This window comes from Rhamphochromis sp. 'chilingali' (assembly GCF_963969265.1).
Source record: "Rhamphochromis sp. 'chilingali' genome assembly, chromosome: 22".
Lineage (NCBI taxonomy): Eukaryota > Metazoa > Chordata > Actinopteri > Cichliformes > Cichlidae > Rhamphochromis > Rhamphochromis sp. 'chilingali'.
Genome location: NC_137950.1, coordinates 13659164 through 13686817, shown reverse-complemented (window position 1 = coordinate 13686817; position 27654 = coordinate 13659164). Strand labels below are relative to the sequence as shown.

At 44.2% G+C, this 27654-nt stretch overlaps 1 protein-coding gene across 1 annotated transcript in view; it reads left to right on the top strand.

Moving 5' to 3' along the window:
• Positions 1-27654, top strand: part of ankfn1b (ankyrin repeat and fibronectin type III domain containing 1b) — a 162750-nt gene that overhangs the window by 17094 nt on the left and 118002 nt on the right. The window lies entirely within an intron of this gene.

Below are 27654 nucleotides of genomic sequence, written 5' to 3'. Positions count from 1 at the left end.
TCTGACTTAGATCTCTGAGTTAAAACTGATATCGACCAGTATTGAGTTTTCGCAAATCTGTTGGTATTGGCATTTATCGTTGCCAATAAATGAAAAAGAAAAAGAGGAGACGGGGAAAAAAACACCCTTCAGCCATGTTGACATAGTTTGTCCACTAGAGGGCATTCTGCAACTTCCCTGTTGATGACATATTTTAGGAACACTGCAAACCTTAAAAAAAAAAAAAAAAACTTATCCGAGCAGAGTCCGACAGACAAACAAACAAATACATAAATAACTACAGATAATAAATGTTGTGTTTATGTGTCATTTCTCTGAAAGAAAAAGACAGTTTTTTATTTTGGTTTTTGCGAATAAAACATTACACATTACCAACAGTAATGCGTAAAGTGTAATGTGCTACTTTTTCCAGAAGCTGGTGGCAGTGCTCCATACTCTTTTTGCCTGCTTACTTAGAGCTAGCAGGCCACATGTCTTTGCCAGTCATTTGAACAATTTGGGACCGATTTCAGTTGAATAGTTTCCAGTGAAAATCAAATAGTATTTTTGCTGGTGGGCAGAACGCAAACAACAAAAAATATATGACTGCTTATAAGTACTCTTGACAGAAACAATTTTGTGCCGTCTCTGTATTTTAACAGCTGTTAACAGGCCAGTGTTCGATTAAGCTGTTTGAAAGACCTTCTGGCGAGCACACATATGTATGCATACAAGTAAATGTGAAAGCAAGACAGCAGAGTATTGTAGACAGTATTTCGTATCCCTCAATCTTCCCCTTTGCAAAATAGATGCAGAGAGGTAGATGAATTATGTGGTACGCAGCTGCAGCTTGTTCCATACACCCTTGAGCTATGTAGTTAATGTAATACACACACACACACACACACACACACACACACACACACACACACACACACACACACACACACACACACATGCTCAGGCATATTGTCTTTGAATGACACCCCTGAACAAGTTCAGTTCACACAGATTATAATAAATTAGCTCTCGTTCAAAGTTTAAGATTCAGAATTTTGAGGTAGTGAGTTAGTTGACATTCATCCTTTTAAACCTTCCTACTTCTCAGTGTGCACAAAATTACACAGATACCTTTTAAATAGGCAAGAAAAAGAAACGCAAGTGTGCGTGTCACAAAGCATGGTACTAAATACTGGTACTGATTTGTTACCAATGAGTTCTAACTTAAACACATCGTAATCTGTGATTTCTTTTATGAACCTCCTTTAAATGTTCATGTGGACTGGCATCAGCACCCTGCTGGGAGCTGCACTTTCTAAACATCCGTGCCAACAAATTTTATATCTGTTTGCTGTCCATCATGCACATTGTGCACACTTTGTAGCATCCAGTCACTCTCTTTGGAGCATTGTTAAAGCTGGACACGTTGCCAATCCATAACAAGATGATACCTACCACACTCACATCCAGCCCTGCGGCTAATTCAGAATCACCCGTTAGCCTAACATGCAAGTGTTTGGACTGTGGGAGGAAGCTGGAGTAACCGATGGGAACAAACTGCAAAATAGAAAACCCTGACCACGACCAGAAGCTTTTGACCCAGAGAGTTTTCGCTGAGAGAGAACGGTGCAAACTACTGCATCACCGAAGCTGAAATGAAGGGGAGGCGATGGAAAAAAGGAGCTTATATCTTTTGGATGTCCTGGGGCAGCTTTGCAGGGCCCTTAATGATGACTCATAAAGATGGTGGCAGTGTTCATCCTTGGCGTGTAGTGTGTGTGAGCGTGTGTCTTTCTGTGCAGAGTGCTTATCATTCCAGAGACTATCAAAGATTCAACTGGTGTGCTCCAGAATGACGGCGTTCCTTTTACTGCAAATGGCTTCTGTGCGTGTTTCTTATGAATGGTGCTGTCTGACTGATCCCAGTAGGGGAAGCTTCAGAGTGCTGCTGCAGTAATTACAGGAAGAAGCTTTCTTAAACTGTCTCTCACTTTCTCTGTGGCTGTTTCTCTCTTGCCAAATGAGCTGGCGGGGAGGAATGATGTATCAAGGTGTCTGAACTCGAGCACACTATGAATATTTCAGTGTGTCATAAGTCACTATTGATTACATTGTTGCATTTTATGCCTCATTTGCTACACCATTTTTGATTTATGAGCAATACATATATGTGCATATATATATATATATATATATATATATATATATATATATATATATATATATATATATATATATGTATATGTATATATATATATATATATATATATATATATATATATATATATATGTATATATATATATATATATATATATATATATATATATGTACATATATATATATATATATATATATATATATGTATATATATATATATATATGTATATATATATGTCAAATACATTTATTTCTTTTAAAAAAAGAGTGACCAAAGGGCCAAGTTAGAGTATGTACTGAGCATGCCCATCGCTGGAGGGACTCACTTCAGTTGCCGACGACTGTTCTTTATAGCTGGTCTGTGAAAGCAGGCACACTTCTTCCATAAATGCACATAAACTCACTCTTTATGAAAATCAGATTTCTCTGAGAATATGTACAGAATAAAACCTGTAGGGAGTAATGTAGTTCACACTTTGCCCCAACAGCTAAATAGACCTATGTATTTTTAATCGTAATTAAAAGTTTGAGAAGACCTCATAACCATTTTAGTTCAATGAAAGCAACTTTTGCAAGCCAAGTATTGTGTTCCCAAATGGATATAGTTAAAGTGAGCATGTTTTTATGTTTGAATGAAAATAGCCCTAAAAAACAGCATTGCATGACTTATTCATCAGCCAAAGCCATTTCAGAGCCAAACGCAGACTAAAGCTGTCAATAGTTGGAGCTCAGCTCTTCCTCACTGTGGTGGTAAATTCTCCTTAGAGGCTTGGAGTTCTCGCCATTGCTTCTGTATCCCTTTTTTGTCAAGATTCACTCACTTTTCCCTCAATCCTTTGAGCTCTTTATTTCACTGTCTCTGCGGCTCAAACTCTTTCCTGTTCTCTCTTTTCTCTCTATTGCTATTTAGCTCGAGCGTACACAATCATCATCCAAAATTTCTATTTTTCTGCTAAATACTGTAGGCATTTATGTGTCTGCAAATCGATTCACTATTCATAAAACCATATCAAAATTACATTGGTAAATATTTAATTAAATGGAATTCAGCCTTATGAGCATAGAGACAGAGCCTAATTAAAACCCACCCAGTGATTAAAAGTTTCATTTTAAACAATGCAGAATCATTTTTGTTTTAAACGGAGCAAAATGGGAAGAATGAGGGACCTCAATGAATCACTCAGATAAAATTTATGCTATTAAATGATCAGGTGTCAAACGTGTAGCATGTGATGGGGGACACTGACTTGTAGCCAAACTATATGGATCCGCCCTTCCCCCGGTTCAAATCACAGACAAACAGGATCCCACAGTTGTTTATGTTTTTAAACCCATTTTGCATAGAGAGGCATTTTTTGAAAAATGTATTGATAGTAATATTGAATGTTATTACACAGGAAACTACACCTAAAATAATCACACCGTGACGCCTCTGCCTTTCTAAATGGAGGGACAGTAACTGCGTGTGTATATGTAAGCGTGTAAAAACTCAAGATAGTCAGATTAACAGTATTTTGTCTCTATCTGCCATTGCAGAAATTCATCTCATGTAAACAATAACGTGGCGCACATCGTGACGTAAAAAAAAGGCACATACCTTTGGCGTTGTGTGACAAACTCTGCATTCCTCGTCCACACGTAAACGCAAAAACAGAGTTCTAAAAAATCTCAGTTTTCAGTGATTCGAAACGCTGTTTACGTGTGGCGCATAGAAATAGCTGCGTTTTCAAAAATACCCGTGTAGGTGTGGACGTAGCATAAAAGAGTTAGTGTATTTTATTACTACCTGTAATTTATTGCAGTTTACTTTTATTTGTTTAATTGCTTACTACATGTTTGAGGTGTGAAATAAACCGCTTGAAAACAAAATATGGGTGTGTGTGGTTGGAGTTGGGTAGAGGCGCTACTCCTTCTTGTTGTGGTTCTTGCTGTTGATTGGGGTGCCTTCTGAACTCTCTATATGGAGTTTTTTCAGACACACCCAACTGGGAGGAGACCCGGGGGTGGATCCAGAACTTTGCTGGAGAGATTAAATGTCTTGTCTGGCCTGGGAGTGGCTTGGGATCACCCTGGAAAGCATTGCTGGGAAAAAGGATGCTTGGAATATCCTGCTTGGCCTGCTGTCAGTGCAAATGGAATCCGGGCAAGTGGAAGAAAATGAGCGAAGAAATATATTCTTCTGTTAGTTCTGCAGAAATGTCATTGTGTCTCTTCCAATTATGGGTTCAAATCTCTGGAAACACTAACAAATAACATTTTTGTTGTTGTTACATAAAACTCCCGAATTGACTTTCAAAATGCGTATGCTCCCATCACAGGGATTTTATTACAGAATAACATTTTGTCATCAGCAAAGAGGTGAAATTTACATCCTTTAAAGTAGAGATGGACCGATCCGATATTACGTATCGGTATCGGTCCGATACTGACCTAAATTACTGGATCGGATATCGGAGAAAAATAAAAAATGTAATCCGATCCATTAAATATCACGAAAGCACCTCACAAAACTTGCAACACGCCGTAACTCACCTCAGAACGTTAGCACGTCGGAGCAGTATGCATCACGTGATAGAGAGGCTGTGGCATGCGGGACCTGTCGGTGGTCTGGATAGCATTTGGAGCTTCGCTAGCAACCCGGCATTTCATCTCTGACAAAGTTATCCCGAGAGAAGTACAGCAAGTGTGTAAGTCCATCTCTGAATGTTTGTAAAGCATTCCTGCGTTAAGCTTAACAAGCGACTGCCTCTCCTGCTGCTACTTCAATCATGAAACTGCTTAACGATCAGCTGATCGGCTTTTCTGTCGCGAGTCCGTGTCTCTTGTTTGCTTTTGGCCCACTTTGCACCAGAAAGAGGAAACCAGGGGCTGAACAACAGCAGCACGTTTAAGCTTGATCAGCTATTGTTAGAATGTATTTAATATTACTTTCTACTCGAGGATCTTTTTCTACGTAGCTGACGCTGGTAACTGTGCAGGGGCGGATCTAGCAAAGTTTAGCCAGGGGGGCCGATAGGGCATTAACAGGGAAAAGGGGGCACAAAGACATACTTTTCTTTCTTATTCTCATTTAAAATGTCTAGCTTTTAATAAATAATTATCTGACACCCAAAGTTTCAATTTGATGTAAAATGAATAGAAGTCAATTACTGTATATAGTAACTATTAAGTCTAATATATATACCCTAGTAAGCTATAGTACTTTTTCCTTTGGGAAGGTACCATCTGTGCAGTCTGCAATTTTGTTGAAGAAAGATGTTGAATCTATTTAATATTTCTTGAAAAATAATTGATTTCTGTGCATTTTTTTTCACACTGCATCAAATTAAGGTTGATTACGTCGATTAAGCATCATGAGGTGGCGCGTGAGGGGTGGTTCCCTATTTTTTATTTATTTATTTTTGTTGTTGCTGGGAGTTGGAACCCTATTAGTTAGGTTGCTTAATATTTATGCTAAGTACTCTTTAAAATACCAGAATAGGGAGGATGGTGTAGGTTTAAGTTTATTAGATTGATCAGTATTGCTGAACTATGAAATATTTTTTTTTGCATACAGGTATAACAGAATAGCTTTAGTGTAGTTGTTGTTTTAAACTTGAGTATGAACTTATACAAAATGCAGCAAGATATTTAAAAAAACAGTTTTGTTGATTAAAAAACACTATATCAGATTCATATCGGTATCGGCAGATATCCAAATTTATGATATCGGTATCGGACATAAAAAAGTGGTATCGTGCCATCTCTACTTTAAAGCTCATCGGCGTCTTTTTTGTCAGTGTTCTCTGTGTCTCTCTGACATTTGAACTCAAATATTAGCATGCCTGCTGGGCAATACAGCCAGACCACGCTGTTTCTCAGATCAATGGGTTGTTGCGGGAGGGGTAGTGTAGATTAGGGCTGGGCGATATGACCCAAAATTCATATCTCGATATTTTTTAGCTGCATGGCGATATAAGATATATATCTCAATATTTTTTTTTTAAAAAGCCATAAGTTAAGAACAAAAAGAGAGTTCTTAGTCACACTGTGTCCCAGATGTCACACGGGCATTTTCTTTACATACAGCGTAGATGTACATGAAGAAATTACTCATAAATAAATTATCAGCATTTATTAAATAATCATGGTCCATAAATAAAAGAAAACAATGTTGTTTTTGTGCATAACAAAAAGCTCACAATTGTGCAGTCAAAATGTAAACTAATAGAAGCTGAGCATAATAACAAAGAGACAGATTTCACAGCTGCACCACGTCTCTGAACAGGTGCCATTTGTGGTCCTTATACACACACAGTACGGTAATATTACGTTGAAGCACAGTACGTATCACTCCGCGAGGCGGCTCCATCAAGCGGTGCAGCTCCGTAGCTTAGCAAAGTCATATTAAAACATTTTTTGACAGATTGCTGAGCGCTGTGCACCACATAAAATCGGTTCGCGGTCAGTAAGCACAACCAGAATTCATACATAAGGCGCACTGTCGAGTTTTGAGAAAATGAAAGGATCTTAGGCCGTGCAGCCCCTTCGGGCTGCATGTCGTTAGCGCGGTTAGCTCGCTAACACGTTGACGCCGTCCAGCCCCACGCACGGGGCGATCCGCGGTAACTCGCTAGCGGAGATTTTCCGCTTTCATCTTGTCATTGCCTGCAGGTGAAGCTATGGGGGAGGCGGAGTTGTGTTCAGTGAAGGAGAGGCGAGGGCGAGTAACGTTTCGTAGAGACAAAAGTGGACGAAAGAGAGGCAAACCTGCGGCTCCACAACGTAACATAGACTATATCGATATAAACGATATTGTCACATCTTATATCTCGTATGAAAATATATCGATATTTTTAAAAAACTCGATATATCGCCCAGCCCTAGTGTAGATCATAACAGAGAAGCATGGAATGAAGAGAATTTTTCAGAGAGACGGAGACAGGGGAGACCGATCAATAAGCCGAACTCTTCAGCAGAGGAACCTGCAAGCACACAGCCCACACCTTTCACACAACATTAACTTCAGTGTGGAATCACAGTGCAACAAACATCATGCACATGCACACATATACACACACACATGACTTCAGAGGGCATTACACTGACTTTCATTCATTTCTTGGAGATTTACTCCAGGACCCTTAGATCCCCATGACGTAATATGTACCAAAAACACAGACATGCCTTTGAAGACAAATTCTTTTACTTGGACTAATACAAAATCCTGTGGTGCAATTATTCCAATTTTATTAATGCAACTTTGTGCAACGATTAGACACGTGGTTTTTTCTCAGCAGTTTTGTGGGCTAGTGCTTGCACTAGCTAACTAGATTGTCTAGCAAGGTGCATCAACAATGCAATACTAAATAGGATGCTAATTCCAGTCAGGAAAAAACAACCAATTGTAGTTGCTGAAGAAACTGAAATATGCCTCTAATCATGCATAACATTAATATTTACAGTGTTTCCGATGTAAAAACTGTTTAGCTGTTCAGTTTAGCAATGGACAATCCCCTTACTTTAAGACCGCCTCTGGTATCATTTTTCCTGAGAAGTTGCTGTTTTAACTCTCTAAGAGGACATAGGGGTGAAAGATACCTCTGTTGGAACCTGTAGTAAAGGGTTCTTAAGAACTTGTCAAAGGGGGAGAGTAGAACAGAAACTACCGTTACTAATGACCTGGCGTCCAAACTGCAGGATGAGAGGCTCAGTGGAGAAGCAGCTGATTATTGCAGTGTTGGTTATTTGTGCCCATGCCGTCCATTACCTGTAAATGTCATGGGCATACTTTAGAGCCCGCTGGATCAGGAAAAGATGCAAATGAGCGAGTTTTATGGTTGAGGTAGAAACAATGAGGTCACAATCACATGTTTGGAGATAAAAATGAAAAATGTAGTCAGGGTGAGACAGTGAATAGACAGAGTAGGTAGCTGTCAGGATGTGTGGGAGGGAGACACACATATATACACAGTGAATCACAAAAAGGCACTTCACAAATAGCCCTCACTCCATACCTCTTTTTCATCCATCCTCATATTTTTTTTTCTTGCTGCACTTGCCTTATTGTCCCTGTCATCCTGCTATTGTCTTTAATTTTCTCAATATATGTGTCCACCAGCTGGTGGTCCTAGCTAAATCTGCTTCCATTTCATTACTGGTAAGAAAAAAAAAATCAGGGTTGAAGACACTCAGCTGCAAATAATTGAAAGACAAACAATTGGAGAAAGTTATCATGGTGGAGCAGGTGCACTTTAGGTTGAATCCGAGTGTGTGTGTGTGTGTGTGTGTGTGTCCGCGACAAAGGGAGAGAAACAGGGGTGGAAAAGAAGAGAGAGATCGAAGCTGGAGACAGAGTGATGAACCCAAATGCTCAACCGCTGGCACCTGCTCACCAGCTTTGCTTGAACGCCGTGATTCTGCTCACCGAGAGTCGAAGGGTTGTGTGTGAAAGAATGCATGCATTAGAGAGAGAGAGAGAGAGAGTGTGTGTGCGAGAGGGAGCGAGAGAGACAGAGAGAGAGAGAGAGCGCACAATTGGGCATCACAGCCAATATGCACTAAAAAACAGAGAGACTTGGAGTGAGAAAGAGGGGGGTGGGCTTAGGTACAAGCATCATAGCAGCTCATGTTCTCCCACCAGCCCTGCTTCCTTCAGCACACAAGAAGACAGACACTGAGGAACCCTCCCTTTCTCTGTCATTTCTCTCTTCCTCTCTCTCTCTCTCCCACTCCTCCTTCTTGTCTGCTGTCCACTGGGGGAGACACTGCTCCTGCTGTGTCGATTGGTAGGCAGTTACAAACGTTACTATTTTAAGAGAATCAGCGTACAAGCACCGTGTGCGGCAGCAGACGGATCGAAAGGGGAGTTAGAGGCAGGGAAAGGCAGAGCCCTCGTTCTTCTGCACAAGTGTTCTGGCAAAAAGGGATGAAGGAGCACGGGGGAAGTCGGACCTGCAGCTGATGCCAAACTGCACAACTGAATCCAGGTAGAAGTAGAGCAAGGCAGACTGTGAGTCAAGAGGTCGTGCACAGTGGAGCTTTGTAGAAGAGAATCTTTCCTTATTTTACGGATCAACATTAAAAAAATAAGCGAAAAAAAAAGGAGAGACGGGGAGGTGGAGTTGAGCGACAAGCGAAAAAGATGGCGAGTTTTGGGAAACTCACAGACTACTTTAATCGCCGTAAGTCTCGAGAGGAGCTGCGGGTGGGAAGAAGCTCGCAGCGCAGTGGCAGTTACTGCTGCACTGTGGCCGAGGCCAGGTAAGTCGTGTGTGTGTGTGTGTGTGTGTGTGTGTGTGTGTGTGTGTGTGTGTGTGTGTGTGTGTGTGTGTGTGTGTGTGTGTGTGTGTGTGTGTGTGTGTGTGTCACTATGCCTGGTTGGTATATACTGTTGTCTCCAGGCTGTAAACATTGCCACTTGGCTGTATCTTGTGACTTTCAGTGCAACAGAATGAGCATGTGCACATGAGAGGTTCGAGGGTGTGCGCCACTTGGTCACACACTTGCACCTCTACATGTGTGTCAGGGTTTAATGGTTAAGTAATATCAGTCAGATATATACTGAAGGGAGTGTAATATATGTATGTAACATTCTGAAAAACATCTAAACGAAAATGAAATGAATGAGCCAGCCCACATGCAAATTGTATGTTTTGCAGGACTGTGAGGCTTTAAAGCGACTGTGTACCTGTATGTGCATGTAAACATGTGCTTGTATGCATGTGAGTAAGCTTCGAGTTACATAAGTGTGGAGGTGCGGCGGATAGCTGCTGTCAGGCATGGTGGTAGCTACTATAGATTCTTTCCACTGTCGTGCAGTTGAATATGGAGCGTTTGCACAGAACAAAAATAGAGAGGAAGTCAATAGGCTCCATATAGAGAAGGAGACGCAAAGAGTCCTTCTTGGCCAAGTCTACCCACTTCACCTTATTTTTACCACACACGCACGTATTTACAACCACAACTGTTGCTGTTATTGATCTCCAAAGACAAATTTACAGGTGCCAATAAGTCAGGTTTTTAGTTTTTAGTTTGAAGAACTAACATCAATGTCACAAGTCTATGGTCTACTCTGGCATCTCCCTGGTAATCTAGATTTAAATTACTTTTCATCTTCTAAATTACAGTAATCTCAAAAACAGGACTGTTATTAGCTTTTCTGGTTAACCGTCCAGCCGGTCAAACCTTCCACCCGAATGCAATATCTCTTAAAGGCTGCTCAAATTTCAGCACTCGAGAATGAATCGATTCAATTTCCCGTCGTCGAAGGCAACGGTCACCGTGACATCGTGTTCTGACCCCCACTACTGCCCCGTTTGTTGCCAATGCAATATCTCGGAACCACCTGGAAGAAATGTCATTACATCTGGCACAAACATCTGCTCTGACTCAGAGATGAACCGGCTGTAATTTGGCGTTCGGTGATCGAGGTTACCTTGACAGCAAAACAAGTTTTTGTTCTCACTTAAGAATTCATCCACTAATTAGAAAAACATTTTACAAATATGTAATAGGATAAATTGATTACGTTATTACATGTTGTACCCAAATGATGATGTGGTGTTTTACAGAACCATTTTTCCAATGTGGTAGCTTAGGGAGAAAGAGAAGAATGTGACCACAATTCACATTCAATCAAACTCTACTTCTTCAATTCTAGTTCTCGGATTGGTCTTGTAATTCATAATGAAGATGGATTTAGAAATATTGCTTCCTCCGCAACAGTGCTAATTTTGTTTGTGTCAAACAGAAGCTGTCCACACCCTCCTGCAAACTCAATTTGCGTGGCTCTACTAAGATCTAACAACTTCTTGCTGTGTACTGCAGCGCTGCAATTAGCGTCCTGAATTCTGAAAGGCAACGTTATTCACTCTGATTACCGTTAAACTAAATGCCCCGAAAGAAAACGAGAAAACTTCGACGCTAAGTTTAGAGCTCTGTGTTTCTATTTCTGCTTACCGGCACGACTGTCCTTCTAATGATCAACCTTGCCTTGCTCTTAACAAGAACCCAAAATTACGTCTGAGTCAGTGTTAAATTATACAACCAGCATAAAAATGAAAATCAGAGCCCCAGTGTGAAAAACTCCCACCAGTGCCACTACTCTAGACTTTGAAAATATATCCATCAAATCTCGTATCGTTCTCACAGGAGAAGTGTTAACGTGGGTGGACATCTGGTGTATTTAAAAAAAAAAAAGACTCACATTCCCTGCCATTACAAATCCAGTATCTCTCATCCCCACAGTCTCTTTGTCTCTGTCTCTCCCACTCACTGTCTCTTTCTCACAAGCCACCCGCTTCCTACGCCCCTCAATCTCTTCCAGTCTTACTTTCAGTCTTTCTCGCTCGGCCTCTTTTATCATTCTCTTTCCCTCTGTATTGCCCCACTCTCATGCTTGTTCTCTCGGTACACTGTCGTGTATAAAGGAGGAGCCAGAGGGGTTTGAGGCTATCAGAGTTGCTACAAGACTTTTTTTGTTGAAGTTGGAGCTGTCTCTTTTGCCTTTAAATGAATAGGAGCAGGGAAGAGGGGGGGAAAGGGCAATAAAATGGCCAAAAATAGAGATTGATGTATTATTTATTAATGGTTGCAGAGAAAGAGGGTGACTTCAGCAGGGACAGCTATCAAACAATGTTCTGTTTTCAGTGAATGAATGAAAATCTGGCCTCAGTAATCTCCAGCATTACAGTTGTCTAACAAAGAGCTCATGCTGTACTTGTCTGTCTAGAAAAGCTTTGTGATTGATAGAGTTCAGTGAGATATGTACTAGGGGTGCAACGATATTCGTATTGATATTGAACCGTTCGATACAGTGCTTTCGGTTCGGTACGCATATGTATCGAACAATACAACATTTGTAATTTATTTTATCAACTTTCCTTCTGACGATGCTGTCTGTGTTGAGCGCTCAGTGAATCTGCGTTCGACTACTCCGCCTAGGCTGCACTGTCGAGCGCAGATCCACTGAGCGCTCAACACAGACAGCATAGTCAGGAGGAAGAGCGCAGGGCAAGCTAGCGAGACAGAAGTTAAGCTCTCCTTGCAAGATGGACCTCCCCCACCCTCATTCAGATCTGGCGTTTGGAATTATTTTGGTTTTCATGTGACGTATGACCCTGAAGGTAAGCGAGTCATGGACTAAAGTAAAACAGTATGTTGGATGTGCCATGCAATGCTTAATTACATTGGTGTGAACTAGTGTGTTAGCGCAGTTAGCTCGTTAACGTGTTGGCCGTCTAGCCCCATGCACGGGGCGATCGGCGGTAGCTCGTTAACGGAGATTTGCCGTGTTGTGGCGTTAAGGTCATTTCAACGAGATTAACCTGAAAGCACTAGTGGGAACACAACGAATATGACTGTACATTTACACCGACATCATCCTAGTGCAAAGACAAAAACAACAAGCATGCTACTAACTTTAGCCGAGTCATTTAGACAGCTGTTAGCACGTGATTCTCCTTATGCTGCTGAGAATATAGCCCAGAAGAAGCGGATAGTATAGCTTTTATTTTGGAAAGAGACATTTCTCTGTAATAAACTCTCTTTTCCAAAGATGAGTGATTCCTCAATCAGATACAGGGCTTGCAAAATCGCTAGCCCGACGTCCTGGAGCTAGCGATCTTTCCAGTCGGGCTACAAAAATCTCTCTGCCCTGCCCGTCGGGCTATTGTAGGAAAAATATATGTCAATGCTTTTGCATTCTTTCAGAAATGTAGCTGGGTAATTATGTCATTGGCATCGGTGAGCCACTGTCAATATGTGACATATTGAAATCGCGTTTGAATTTGCGCTTGTTTTTTTGCTTTCACTTTGCAATGACAGCACTGATCTGTGAGTGATGATAATTTGTGCACCAATTCCTCTGACATCGTTTTATTAATCGTTAGCTTACTATGCAAACATGACAAGTGAAATCTCCCGCAGCAAGCTTAAACATGTGAGAGGTTGATCGCGCAGAGAATCGCTGAGCTTATGTGAGTTGTGTGTAAAAGTAGCAGTATATATATTTTAGTTCTGCTGAGCCAAATAAGACAGGTCAGGGTGAAGAAGTGACAGCCAAAGAAAAGCTTACCACAAAACGGAGAAGTTATGACAAATGAGACTATAAGGCAAAAAGAAAGTGCAGCTTTATGGTTTCATGGACAAAAGAATTTCTGTGGCTGCAATATGACGAGCTAAATAACCAGGGCTGCACATAAGTGGTCCGCAGGTGCGCATTCGCTGTCAAAATAAAAAACGCGCACAAGGGTTAGGGTTAAATTTAAAAACTGTACTTTTGAGTTAAAATATATATTTATAATTTTAATAAATGACAAATTAAAAAGGCATGAACATTTTTTTTGTATCGAAAAAATATCGAACCGTGACACCAAAGTATCGAACCGAACCGAACCGTGAATTTTGTGTATCGTTGCACCCCTAATATGTACCTTTTCAAACAGGCGATAGACACTCGAAGTAAATGCTAATTACAGAACGTACTGGGTACAAAATGTCCGGGGATAATGAAGGCTTGATTGTGACACCAGAGCCGCTGCAAAAGATGTACCCAGCAGGTGAAGAGAGCGAAGAGTGAGAGTGATGGAAACCTGAGGCACAGCAAGAATGGCTCTCTAGCGGGCAGAATGGAGACTGTCCGCTAGTCCAGCAACAAACCAGCCTACTTACTAGTTTAAAACAATGAGCGCGGGTCGCACAGCCCTCGTAAGTCGTCCATATTACTATTAGAAATCATCATGTCACAGATGCAGATATTCAGTGGCTGTTACCAGTGCCAGTAGAGTTACGTGACTCTCAATACCTAATTCAGTATCACAGTAGCAAAGAAAAAAAGAGTGATCTATGTACTTAAACATAAACTCCCTAACCCTTTAACACCCAAGTATCATACATGGCACCTGGACTTATTTTTTAAATATTGGCTGTAAAGTTATGAAGTAATCTCATCTTTCAGGAACCGTTTGAATTTTCTCTCTTGTTCAAAATGGTTGAGGAGTTACGGTAACGTGAAGCGCACGTGATAACGTCTAGGTGGAGCTGAATGTGTTCAGACAGCGGTACCTTGGAAATGCTTTGTGCTATGTGAGTTAACACGGAATTGGAAGTTGAAAAAACATTATCTCAGGTCCCGCCCATTTCCCGTTGTCCGTAGATGCTTCATGTCATTGAAAGTCATTTGCTTTCTGTGGTTGCTGGTTGCCCCGTAATTTCCAGTGTCAACACAGCTTTAAGAATTTATGCAACGTTGGCGATTCTAAATATGTTAGCCAATGGAGACTTGACTAGACAAGACTACAATACTGCCGCTGTCAGTCCGGGAAGATCTGCAGGCTCAGTATGTACAGGAAAAACTACAAAACAGCACAATCACAAAAAACAATGAATTTTGGTATTTAAAGATATCAGAAGTACTGGTTCTGATTACATCCCTTGTAAGAAAAGCATGATTTCAAAGTGCTAAAGGCTTTAACTGCAAAATTTCCTTACTACATGAGACATGCTGTATTTTCAGTCGTCTTTTACTGCTGCATGGCCCCTCTCAGGTACAACCATTAGCATAATGTATAGTGACAAGAAGGTCAGTCCACAGTGAATGATGGGTAATGGTGAGTCAGTCTGTAATGAACAAGTTAATGTCCATCTTTACGTAATGTAGAATAGCCTTTTCTCCCGCTTGTCACTTAATCTGCTCTTATTTCTTTTTGACCAATTTCTTCTCAATTAGTTACATTTAAACTCAACAATAAAATAAATATTACACTTACATCACAGGTCTGTGATTTCTGTGGATTACAATCTTTCGAAAATCTATAAAATTGTTAAGAAGACAAATTCATGAAAGCATGTGAAGACAAGAAGAGCAAAAGTTTGGAACTGAAGTTCGGAGCATGAAAACGTGGGCACGTGTGTAAACAAGTATGAGGATGTGCACTTGCTGTGCTCTGCGAGTGTGCTTTAAGTCAGTTCAGCACCATAGATAGTTCTTTCTACGCAGCTACATTCACCAGCACAGCCAACCCCCATCTCTATCCCCAGCATAGGATGTTTCTTCAAAAGTCTTCATAACCCATCCTCCAATGTCTTTTATTAGCTAGCGCTTCATCTACCTAAGCATAGTGTACATTTGTTTTAATCAAACACCGTTTTCTGTTAAATGCCTTTGCGCATGTGGTGATCAGACTTACTGCTGTGTGTATTTACTCCCAGAGACCCATTCTGAGGCTGGAAGAACCCTTACATAGCATTCAATGGAAAAATACTTCAACAGTTTCACATCAGATTACCAAAAAGGACTGAAGGCACTGCACGTGCTACTTTTGGAATTAATATAGGTCACTAATACAAATTGCTGTGCTTCTGTTGTACCAGAATGTGTTCTTGTAGAAACAAATCTAATTTTAGTCTGCACTGAGACAGAGAACAGAGGCTTTTTTTGCAGTCTTTTCATGTTAAGTCAAGCGTTCAAAGATATAGAGAAGTGCTCCTTCCACCCCAAAAAAAACAAGGAAAACAAACCGGGTGAGTGCTTAAAACACAACACCACTCAAACACGTGATTCTGTTTTTACCAGAGGATGGCTATAAAAAGTAGACAGAGCTTACACGCCTCGATGCTGAAGTGCCTTGAACCTGCACTTGCTCTAATCGCCAGCAGGTGGCGGCTCCTCTTGTTGCATAATGAAGTCTGTTTGTATATAAATCTGTGAGAAAAGGATCCAACTTATCACCTGATTTATGACCTCATGAAACACTTTATCCATAAGCGTGTGGTCTCATGTGTTAGTTTCTTATCCTATGGAATAAAACGTGATGCTCATTTTGTATATTACTGCTTCATTAGATTCAAAATGCAAGGTGTACTTTAGGGCAGGTTTAACTCATGATCGATTCAGAAGGACATCGAAGCTAAGGGTGCAATGTCCTTCAACTTCTTGTGCTGTTGCGCTGCACACACTTTTAACACACAGAGAGCTGAAGTGAAGCCGGATGCTAAAAACAATGAAAACTGTCCTCTGTAGCCACCGTCTGTGCTTCTCCCACTTTCCTGTTCCGGACCACTTTTCAACCAAAGTTCAACGCACATGTGTGTAGGTTGCACGCATGCTAAGCTCTCTGTAGACCAATACCAATTCCAACACTGAAGGACACATCCACAGAACCACAAATTCACCACAAGTCCCTGTCTTTCTCAAACACTGTTGCAAAATCAGTTTAATTGTTAAGGCTTGATGATGCCAATCCAGGAGTAACATTGTAGCCCACAAACCACCCACACCACATAAAAACATTGCTTTTCAATCATAAGGTCAGAAGTTTGACTCCTGGTCAAGATCTCTCTGCATGGTGACCTTTTTTCCTCGTGAGCCCCTCCACATCTTTAATTAATGTTCTTCTTCATGCATTCTTCTGTTATTTCTAAGAAAAAAAATGTCACCCATTTGTTGTAGTGTCATTTTATTTCACTCAGAGCGCTCGCACAAATGTACACTGCCAAAGAAAGCTCGACTAAAATATAAGCGATAATAAATTCGGTGACAAAAAAAAAGAAAAAAGAAACACCCCACAAAACGTGGTGCACTTGATGCTCGCAACCCTGGGCGAGACGCTGTTTTTATGAAAGTATAAATTGCTGCTGGGAAGCAAGAATAAGCCTCTCCGGCGATCTCTCGTCTCCCCCGTTTGTAGTCAGAGTCGCTAAGCAACAGGTTTGTTGGATGAGTGAAGCCCAAATTGTCAGAGTGGCCTGGGCCGGCTGTTCAGCACAGTGTGTTATCATCATGATGTGCTGGTGGGAGGCCAACAACTGTGTTTGCGCACGTGTGTGTCAGTGCAGTTGTATGTGTGTGCATTTGTTTACCCGTGGACTCTGAGTTATTTCATCTTATGCTCACTGAGAAGAGATGTGTGTGCGCGCACCTCGGGCAGATGCTTTTTCATGCAAGTCAGTATGGATTGCCGAGGAGTAAGAGAGCTTTCAGTTTGCATTACTATCAAAGTTTCTATTTGTGTAAGTCCTGCACACATGTATATACCGTAGTCAGCGTTAAAGTATTACACAACACGCGGTTTGTCAGTGTCAAACATTCACAAATTCACCACCCGTGTTTTCTTTTAGCTCTCGGTTTCCTTTTTTTTTTTTTTTTTTTTTTTTGGCCTGTCCCGTTTGGCTCTTTTGCCATCAGAATTGTTGTCTAAAGGCAAAGAAAGATGCCCAACGGATTTACTTTACCAAACTGACCATCCCAGCCTTGCCGTAATGGTCCATTTGATTCACCTTTTATTGTTTATTTTATTTTCACTTACTGAATACGGGACAGACTTGACTGGGGGAAAGAAGGGGAGAAAGAAAGAGGGAAAGAGAAACAGCTGAGAAGAGGGACGGGGGAGAAGGGCAAAAGACAAAAACCAACAGAACGGGCAGAGAAAAAAAATGCATATATCAATCACCTGGGTCACCTGCTGAGAAAGAAAAAAGAAAGCAAGCAGAAGAGAACGCGTAATAGAATAAACAACATCACAATGATATATGGGAATATGACAGTAAATACTAAATGTTAAACATTATTGTGCAGCACATAAGATCAACAGAACACAGTGTGCTTTGAGGTAGGAGCCAAAAAGGGTGTAGTTTGTGGGTGTGATCACCAGTGTGTACACCTGTGAGCATGGACGCGCTTGTTGTTGTTTTTTTTAAAAGGTTCCTTCATGTAATAATCTGCTAGAGGGTGTGGGGGGGCCACAGCCCCGTCCTCCAGGGCGTGAAGCAGGTGTGGAGGAGATCAAAACTCCAGACATCCAGAGGCCCCCAGAACACAAGAGACCAAGGAAGACCAACAGAGGGGCAGCTGCGCCACTGTCCCGGAAAGAGCTGAGGAGAGTCCCAGATGAGGGCTCACTCAGCAGCCGCGGAGCAGAAGCCAGGGGGAGTTGCAGTGACGCGCCCGTGAGCTCCGCCGGCAGCCAGCTGCGCCTGAGTGACCGAGCCCCAGGCCGAGAGGCCGGGGGCACCCCACCTCCGAAGTGGCCCGAGCGAGCCCCAGGCTCCAGGCCCCGATAAGCGGCCGCCAAGGAGTGAGCCGGTGTGTACCTGGACGCCCATCCCCGGACACAAAGAACCACCAACGCACCGATGTCTGAGGGGGTCCGCCACTGGCAGGGAAAGTGGTGGTAGGGGGAGATAGGCCTCCAAACCCTGGAGGGCCTGAGATGTCCCCAGAGAGGTGGCGCCTGACACCCAACCTGACATATAGACACAGACATACAGGCACACACAGATACAAACATCCATTCCCACCCTCATGCTCTCATATGCACTTACTCCACACTCAACCAACGTGGAGACAGACATAAAGAGACATTGTACACACGATCACACTCCCCAAGCGTACTCTACAAACCGGGTCTAGGTGCCCCCGCCCCTGGAGGGGGGAACTGCACCCAGACCCAGGTGGTGTTTCCCTTTTCCCTGCGGTGGGGGGAGGCAGACCACCCCGACTCCGCAGCAGCAGGAAGGCTCCACACTCCAGACCGCAGTCGGACGGTCAACTCCTCCTCCTCCTAGCCCCCCTGCTCCAGCAGGTCGCAGAGAACGGGGGTGAGAGAAGACTCCGAACCTCCCTCCACCCGCTCATTGTAGTGTTGATGCATGTGTGTTCTAAGGTGCATTTAAAACCCAGGAGGGCTTGGAGCTACCTGCCAGAGAGCAGCAGGTAAGCGCATGGTCCCTCCTGCTAGCCCTCAATGTCTACGTGTATTTAAAATTGAGAGGTGGGCAACGATGCCAGGGGTGGGGTGTACACCCTGATGGTACTTTGGACTCCGTGTATCGTGCCCACCCCCAAGATCCTATATGTATGTGTAATGAGAGTGTGAGTAATGTGAATGTCTAAGTTGTGGGATAAAATTGAGGCAGAGGCAGCCAGAAGGGGACAGAGGGGGGGGTTTCCTTGCCGGCAGCGCTTTGCCTCTCAAACCTGCAGATGTGCTGACTTTGCACCCGCTGTTGGTTTACCTGATAGCTCCCTAGCGCCGAGTAAACCCCGAGCTTACGCCGCATATCCTGAGCCAGCGATCGAAGGGAATTAAAAGAGAACATAAGTATCCCCCCTCAAACACAGCACACTTGAGTTTTACTGAAGTGGCTTGTAAAAACATGCTGGTACCAAAAAGACTCCTATTCACCGCTGAGTGCATGCACTTCTTAATAAAGCTGCAGCATTGGATTTCCTCATGAATTAATTAATGACTAATAATCTTCTTTCGTAAAGGCAAGCTCTTTAATGGATTAGATATGATCCTGTGTGTAGAAGAAAGGCTTTAATGTCTGGCTTACATCAGATTGATGATATTTGATGAAATTTGTTCATTTTCTGAATTTGTATCGCCACGGTTACCAGCCTTTCACCCTGTTTCGGACCACATAGGAGACATTTTTTGACACCCGGGATTTTTGCATTGCATTTGAGGTCAAATTAAATGTAACAGCTCAAAAAGTGTTCTTTAAAAGGATACATTTACCAGAAAGATGGATGTATCCATAGTGATGAGGCCAGTTGATTTATGAGGTCCAGCTGGAAAAGCATAATTTTAAGCTTTTTAGCTGCTGATATCTTGTTATTTTTGGAGCAAGAAATCAACATAACTGGATAAGACATGAGATTAACTCTAAGCTATCTGCTTGGTTAGCAAGTTGCATCAATAGACTGTATGTGTCATGATTCGGCTGTGTGGCATGCAGGAGAGGACCCAAACGCACACTCACGGGGACACGGGGAATAAGCTCAGAGAGCACAGCTTTATTGCTGGAAAGGCAGATCACGGGTAATACAAAACTAAACTGGGAAAAACTAAATATAAAGCTCACCAAGAAACACAGGGAGAATCACACACAGCATGAGGGAGAACGCGACACCGAACTGAGGGAGACGCAGACATAAATACACAGAGGGTTAACGAGGGAAGTGGGAACACATGGGGAACACAGCTGACACAGATAACCATAACGAGACAGGGCAGGAGTGAACACAACATGACGCATACTGACGAGAGACTGTCAAAGTAAAACAGGAAGTACACGGAGGTTCAGACAGGAGGAGAGAGAGCACGGGGAGAACACAGACATAACGGGCTGGGGAAAACATGGAATAAAACACAAGGAGAGACGAGGGCTCACAGATACACAGGGGCACACAGGAGGTAACCAAATAAGGAACATCTTAACTAAATAACCTAGGAACCAAGGCATAAATAGGGAACAAAATACAAAACACACAAAAACTAAGAATACTAGGCCAACATGGCCCAGGACCATGACAGTATGTGTGCTTGTCAGGAACACAGATACCTGTTAATTGCATGCAAATAAAATACTCCTTGAAACTAGAGCACATCGACTTCTTGGACAATCTCTTAGTACAAGTAACCTCACGGCAGACCATGTTGTTTGCCTGATAATTGCATAACAACGCTCCAAGATGCACCAGCCCCTCAAACACTGTCGAGAGGTAGAGTCGAATTAGTGGAAGTGAAGCCTGGCAGACAGTTACCAGTTACAGCTGCTTGTGTGTCAAATCGGCACAGGAAATGTTTAATTGGATTAAACGGGCAACTTTACTATACAGTAATGGGAGTATACAGTGATTCATTTGCTTCAGCCAGCCCACAGTGAATGATTGCCGATGGCAAATCATTCTGTGATGAACAAGTTAATGCCCATCCTTCGGTAATGTACACAAAATGGTACACACGATGCTTCTGTTTGTCACTTAGTCCGCCCAGGCGTTTTTATCCCTTCAATCATTCCATTTATTACATTAAATAAGTCATGTTTAACTGGCCTGACTCAATTTAAAGTGGTTTACAGCAGGCTCCTGTTCTGCTGAGCATAACAGTTAGAAACACATTATGATTCTGTCATGCGGCGGCTGTGTGAAGGCAAGAGAGGACCCAAATGCACGGCTCTAGACACACGGGGATGAACTCAAAGGCCGGTCTTTATTAACAGGAACATAAGAAGTCATACAAAACTATACTGGGAGCAACTAAAAGCTGAGGCGCTGGGAAGACACGGAAAATGCACACAACCTAGAGGGACGACGCAACACAGAACAAAGGGACACTCTGACATAAATACACAGAAGGTAACGAGGGAAGTGGGAACACACGGGGAACACAGCTGAAGACAATTACTCATGGCCGAGCAGGGAGGACACGAAACTGACGATACTGACACCAAGATGTGGACCTTAAACACAACACAGTACACAGAGATGAGCACGGAGAGAGAGAGAGGCAGAGAGAGAGGCAGAGAAGAAGGATGAATACGAGGGGATGAGGAGAACACAGAACACATAGGATGGGAACACAGTACCAGAGCAAACACCACAATAAAAACATGGACACAGGGGGAATCCAAATACCAAACCAAACAATCCAATGGACATAAGAAACAAAATACAAAACTACAGAAAAACTAAGAACATGACCCAGGACCATGACAGTACCCCCCCCTCAAGGGCTGGCTCCAGACAGCCCAAAACACAGGAAAACAAAAACCAAACAGAAAACGACCCAGGGCGGGCGGCGGGGGCCTAGGACGGAGGGCTCGGAACAAAAAACAAAAACGAACAACAGAAAACACAGGAGCACAAGACCAAAGGTCAAATAAAGTTCAGGGGGCCGACCCAGAGACCACAGGCACAAGAGTTCACGGGTCACACGGTCGGGGGGCCGACCAGGTGGGTGGCACAGGTGACAGAGCTGGTCCGGAGGCCGGCCGTGCGGAAGGCAGCGGCGATGGCGAAGGAGACGACGGAGCAGTTCAGGGGGCCGACCGCGCGGAAGGCAGCGGCGGCCCTCCAGTCTCAGGCGTGCTGGCCATGGCCTGGTGGGCACAGGACCAGTCGAGGCAGGACCAGACGAGGCAGGACCAGACGAGGCAGGACCAGACGGTGGCGATGCGGGGGCCGGACCAGGCGAAGCACAGTCTGAGGCTGGACCAGACGAGGACGAAGACTCGGAGGCTGGACGAGACGAGGACGAAGACTCGGAGGCTGGACCAGACGAGGACGAAGACTCAGAGGCCGGACCAGACGAGGTTGCAGAGGCTGAGGCCGGACCAGGCGGAGCTGCAGAGGCTGAGGCCGGACCAGGCGGAGCTGCAGAGGCTGAGGCCGGACCAGGCGGAGCTGCAGAGGCTGAGGCCGGGCCAGACGGGGACGAGGACTCTGAGGCCGGGCCAGACGGGGACGAGGACTCTGAGGCTGGGCCAGGCGTAGCAGAGGCAGAAGGCTGAACAGGCTCCTCGGGCCCTCCAGCTGACGTGGCAGAAGGCTGAACGGGCTCCTCGGGCCCTCCAGCGGAGACAGGTGGCTGAACGGGCTCCTCGGGCCCTCCAGCGGAGACAGGTGGCTGAACGGGCTCCTCGGACCCTCCAGCGGAGACAGGAGGCTGAACGGGCCCCTCGGACCCTCCAGCGGAGACGAGGAGGTGCTGGCTGGGCTCACTGGAACCCCCAGCGGACGAGGTAGATGGCGGCACGGGAGCCGCGGAGTGCTGGATGAGCTCATCCGAGCTTCCAGCAGGAGCCGATGTAGAGCCAGAGAGAATTGGGACCCCGGGCTCAACGTTAAGCTGGCTAGAAAACTGCACTGCTACGGGGAACTGGGCCAAAGGTTCAGGTGCGAGCTGAGCCGCTGGACACACGGGGACCTGAGCTGCTGGACACACGGGGACCTGAGCTGCTGGACACACGGGGACCTGAGCTGCTAACGGTGGAGAAGTAAATGACTGCACAGGGGACTGAACTGATGTCTGTAGTAACGGTGGTGGTGAGAGTGCAGTAGGTGGTGGAGTTAATGACTTCACAGGGGAACGAACTAGAGGTAGTGACGGTTGTGGTGCTGGTGGTTGAGTGGGTGACTGTGCTAAAGGAGGCTGCACTGGGGACACTGGAGACTGCACCGGGGAAAGCAGGGCTGCAGGAGGCTGCACTGGGGACACTGGAGACTGCACTGGGGACACTGGAGACTGCACTGGGGAAAGCAGAGCTGCAGGAGACTGCGCTAGAGACTGCAGTGATGGTTGTAGTGGAGGTGTGACGGGTGGAGGAGTGGCTGAAGTGGCTGCGGGTCGGGCGGCTAGTGGCTCAGCTACAGAGTGTATTAATGGCAGGGTTATGGGTTGAATGACTGACTGAGGGGCATCCTGTGCAGCTGAGTGCAATGATGGGTGTGGGAGCGGATGTAGGACAGGTGGCAGTGTCAGTTCCCCTGGGCCTACAACGCAGTTGAAAGGTGCAGGCACCTGCTGGACACCAGTCGCTCCCACCTGAGGAGTAGGTACAGGTGCAGAGACTGGCTGGGTCCTGGCGGGCCCCACCTCAGCGGTTGGCACAGATTTCGGCAGGGACTGGGCGGCTGCTGTCCCCACCTGAGGAGCCGATACGGGTGCAGGGACCAGCAGAGCCTCAGTTGACCCGGAAACCGGAACAGGGACCAGCTGGGCGCCAGCCCCCCTCACCTGGGGAATTGAGACAGGTGCAGGTGAGTGCTGGGCCGCAGCTATCCCTAGAACACAAGGGGCCTGGGAGGCGGGCCTAGAAAGAACAGTCTGCAAGAGATCGATTCCCTGCCCTGAGTGAGCGGATGAGGAACAGCGCTCTGACTTCGTAGCGTTAAGTGTACTAAAGCTGTAGCTTACAGGCACTAATGCATCACCTTCAGTGTGTACAGACTCTAGAGAAATGTGATCAGCTGATGCACCAACAGTCTTAGAGCTTCTTTCTTCGGAGCTAACCGTACTTATACTGACAGAGGAGGGGTTAATAGCCGATGTAAACATAGGTCTGTGCACCGGAGAGGCAGATGAAGCAAAGTCTTTTACCACCGGATCGCCGGAAGCAGTAAACCTAGGGTAAACAGTGGTGGGTGTAGAGCCCCCTGACTCAAGAACATTTGAATCAGTACATACGTCAGAATGGACAATCCCCGGGGGTGATGGCTCAGAAGCAACGAGCTGGGGTCGAGCTATCACAGGAACATTTACAGTCTTGGATTTTACTGTTTTACCATCTAAGGGGGCAGGTAGTAAAGCCCCAGGGGTGAGCTTAACTGCAAAACAATCATCCTCAGCAGACACACAGGTAAAGGGCACAGAAACAGGTGTCTCTAACTCAGGAAATGCTGACTTCGAGTTTTTAGACCTAGGAAACACTAGCGAAGGATGGTCTTTCTCGAATATGAGTCCAAACGTAGGAGAAACTGTCTCTGAGTTGACCCTCCGGGCAGTACAATGGTTCATAAGAAGTTCGGGTTCAGATTCAACGTTTACAGACCGTGAGCCTTTAGCGTCTACGGCAAGAGTCACAGAGTTTGCATTCCTGCATTCAGAGTAGTGAGAACTAGCCTCAGAGTGAACAGAGAAAGTGTCTTTGTCACTCACCCCAGCCGGCTGCCCAGTAGTCCCGGAATCCGACTGAGGAGAGGACCGGCGACGGCGTCTCCTCCTTAATGAGGGAACGGGGGTGACGGGGGAAACCGGTGATGATGCGGGGGTGACGGTCTCCTCTTCATCATCCGACCACATCGCTGCTAGGAGAGCAGCGGGAGAGCGACGGTCAGAGCTGAGAGGGGATGGAGAAGGGCTCTGCGGCAGCGGCGCCAAAAAACCCTCTCGTTTTAGCAGCTGCTGTTGCGACACCGAGAGCCCCGTCTGCTGCTGCGGTACCGTCGCGGCGAGCTTAGTTTGCTGCTGCTGCGGCGGCTGATGGGCGGAGATCTCCGTCTGCAGTCGCTGTGGCGTGGAATCCCGGGAACGGACACTGTCTGCCAGCTCACGGGCTTGTAATGCCTCCTTAGCTCGGCTCAATTCGTCGATAAAGCCTTCATAGCAGGTGAGCTGCTGAAGGAAAGGGTTTCCCTCGATTATTGCCTTTATGGCGTTAAGTCCGACGGAAATTGTCCGTGAGTCCGAGGCGTGGGTTATTCGTTGCACCAGACTCTGTACACGGAGAATATCTCCCTCACGGGCGGAGCCTGCTGGGTCCATTTCGTGGTTGCGTCGTTCTGTCATGCGGCGGCTGTGTGAAGGCAAGAGAGGACCCAAATGCACGGCTCTAGACACACGGGGATGAACTCAAAGGCCGGTCTTTATTAACAGGAACATAAGAAGTCATACAAAACTATACTGGGAGCATCTAAAAGCTGAGGCGCTGGGAAGACACGGAAAATGCACACAACCTAGAGGGACGACGCAACACAGAACAAAGGGACACTCTGACATAAATACACAGAAGGTAACGAGGGAAGTGGGAACACACGGGGAACACAGCTGAAGACAATTACTCATGGCCGAGCAGGGAGGACACGAAACTGACGATACTGACACCAAGATGTGGACCTTAAACACAACACAGTACACAGAGATGAGCACGGAGAGAGAGAGGCAGAGAGAGAGGCAGAGAAGAAGGATGAATACGAGGGGATGAGGAGAACACAGAACACATAGGATGGGAACACGGTACCAGAGCAAACACCACAATAAAAACATGGACACAGGGGGAATCCAAATACCAAACCAAACAATCCAATGGACATAAGAAACAAAATACAAAACTACAGAAAAACTAAGAACACTGGGTCAAAATGACCCAGGACCATGACAGATACATAAAAATAAATGTCCCATGAAGCAGAAAAACAGCACGACATAAACAGCAGCACAGTGGAGACAACATAAATTTAATGGAATAAGATGGTATATGATTTGAATCAGTGGCTGTGAGCTTCTCTGAAACATTTGAAGAGGTTATAGAATTTTGTTATACAGAATACAGAATTTCATTCTCGTTTTTATTGTGTGGTTCACTCAACCTATTTAGTTTATTGAGGCCTTGGTTGATGTCTGCTGAATGAATCTAGACTGTGATTGATGCGTACATGCTGCACAAGCCTCTGCTTTTTCCAGCCCTTTAAGAGCTCTTACCTTACTCTACCTGCTCTGGTGGTAACAGGCAGATTTATCTGTAGAGTACATGTTTTTGAATCTTTTGAATGGGAACACTTACAAACAAGATGTTTACATTAGCTCATATGGGCAGTCCTGTAATCACCGTAAGGTTGCCTGCCAAGAACTCAAGACGGTCGAGTCATCATTCATGCTTAGTAAATGATCTGCAGTCATCTGCAAAAGTCACTCTTCATTTCTTTAGATTTTACTGTGGAGATGAGAAATAGGTGCAGCGATTCACTAAAAAGTGCAAACATAGAGAGTGTATATAAGCCAAACACAGAGTTTGTACAATTCTGTTGAGCTTGAGAGTCGATATTTGGTATGACCACCTTCATTTCTAAACACTGAACCCTATTAGGAAAGCTTTCTTGTCATCTCTTTAAGTAGTCTTCAGGAAGGACATTGCAAGCTCTTCTTCAATAATGATGAGTTTGGGGTCTGGGGAGGCCGTGACTGATTGTTTTGCATTGTGTTTTTCTAAGCAGATATGCTTTTATTGTATTGTCAGTGTGTTTTGGATTGCTGCCATGCTGAAAAAAGTTTTTGTGAATCAGATGCTTTTCAGATGGTATTGCATGGTTTCGGTTTCTTCAGTTGTTTTGAGGACACAGTGCGCAGCATACTGAAATATGGCAATTTGATATCCTTGTTGGTGCAAAAATATTTAATACCTGCCAAACTGTGACTTTTCTTTTCATATCTTTTCATAGATTCAACTAAAGAATGGGAATAAATAATGTGTTTTTGCACAGGCTGCTAGTAACAAAGTGCCTGAAGATATATTTTTAAATGTTTTTTTGTTTTTTTTTGCCAAGGTGTCTGTTATGTGTAGACACAACATTGGCTCAGCCCTTGAGTTAGGTGCCTTATTAATGTTTGAATTATTCATAGGCAAGTATTAGCAAACAAAAATAGATTCCTCTGAAAATGGTCAGGTACAAGGCCTGGAGAACTATGGCTCAAGAACTCTTAAACAATGACAATAAAAGTCTGGCTCTTTGGGAGCAAAATACAAAAGGATGAGGAGTCACTCGAGACTTTTGCACAGTACTGCAACATTTAACTCTCGTGTTTATTTCCCAGCAAATTAGTAAAGTTAATTTCTGCCTCAGACCTTATAAATAATTGCAAAACTGCAATTCTAATTGTCAACAACAGTTCCACATAATAAAATGTGGAACTGTTGTTAGTTTTTGGAACGTAATCTGGGTTGCAGGGCTGACAAATCACAATGAAACAAACAGGACTAGACGGCAAATGAGAGAGGAAAAATGAAAAACACCCAAAAAGACAGAGAGGTTTGAAATTTGCATGCAGGCACACTTGCTCTCTAAGGCATATGCTGGTGTAATGACACACCATTATGCCGGCTTATGAAATTTAACAGCTTGTTTTGTTGTCCAAATCTGCAAGTGGTTGTCTTGTTTCATCTTCAAAATGCTCAAAATGAAACAGTTATCTCATATTATATGATATGAGATAATATATATATACATTTGTGTATATATTAAAACAAAACACACA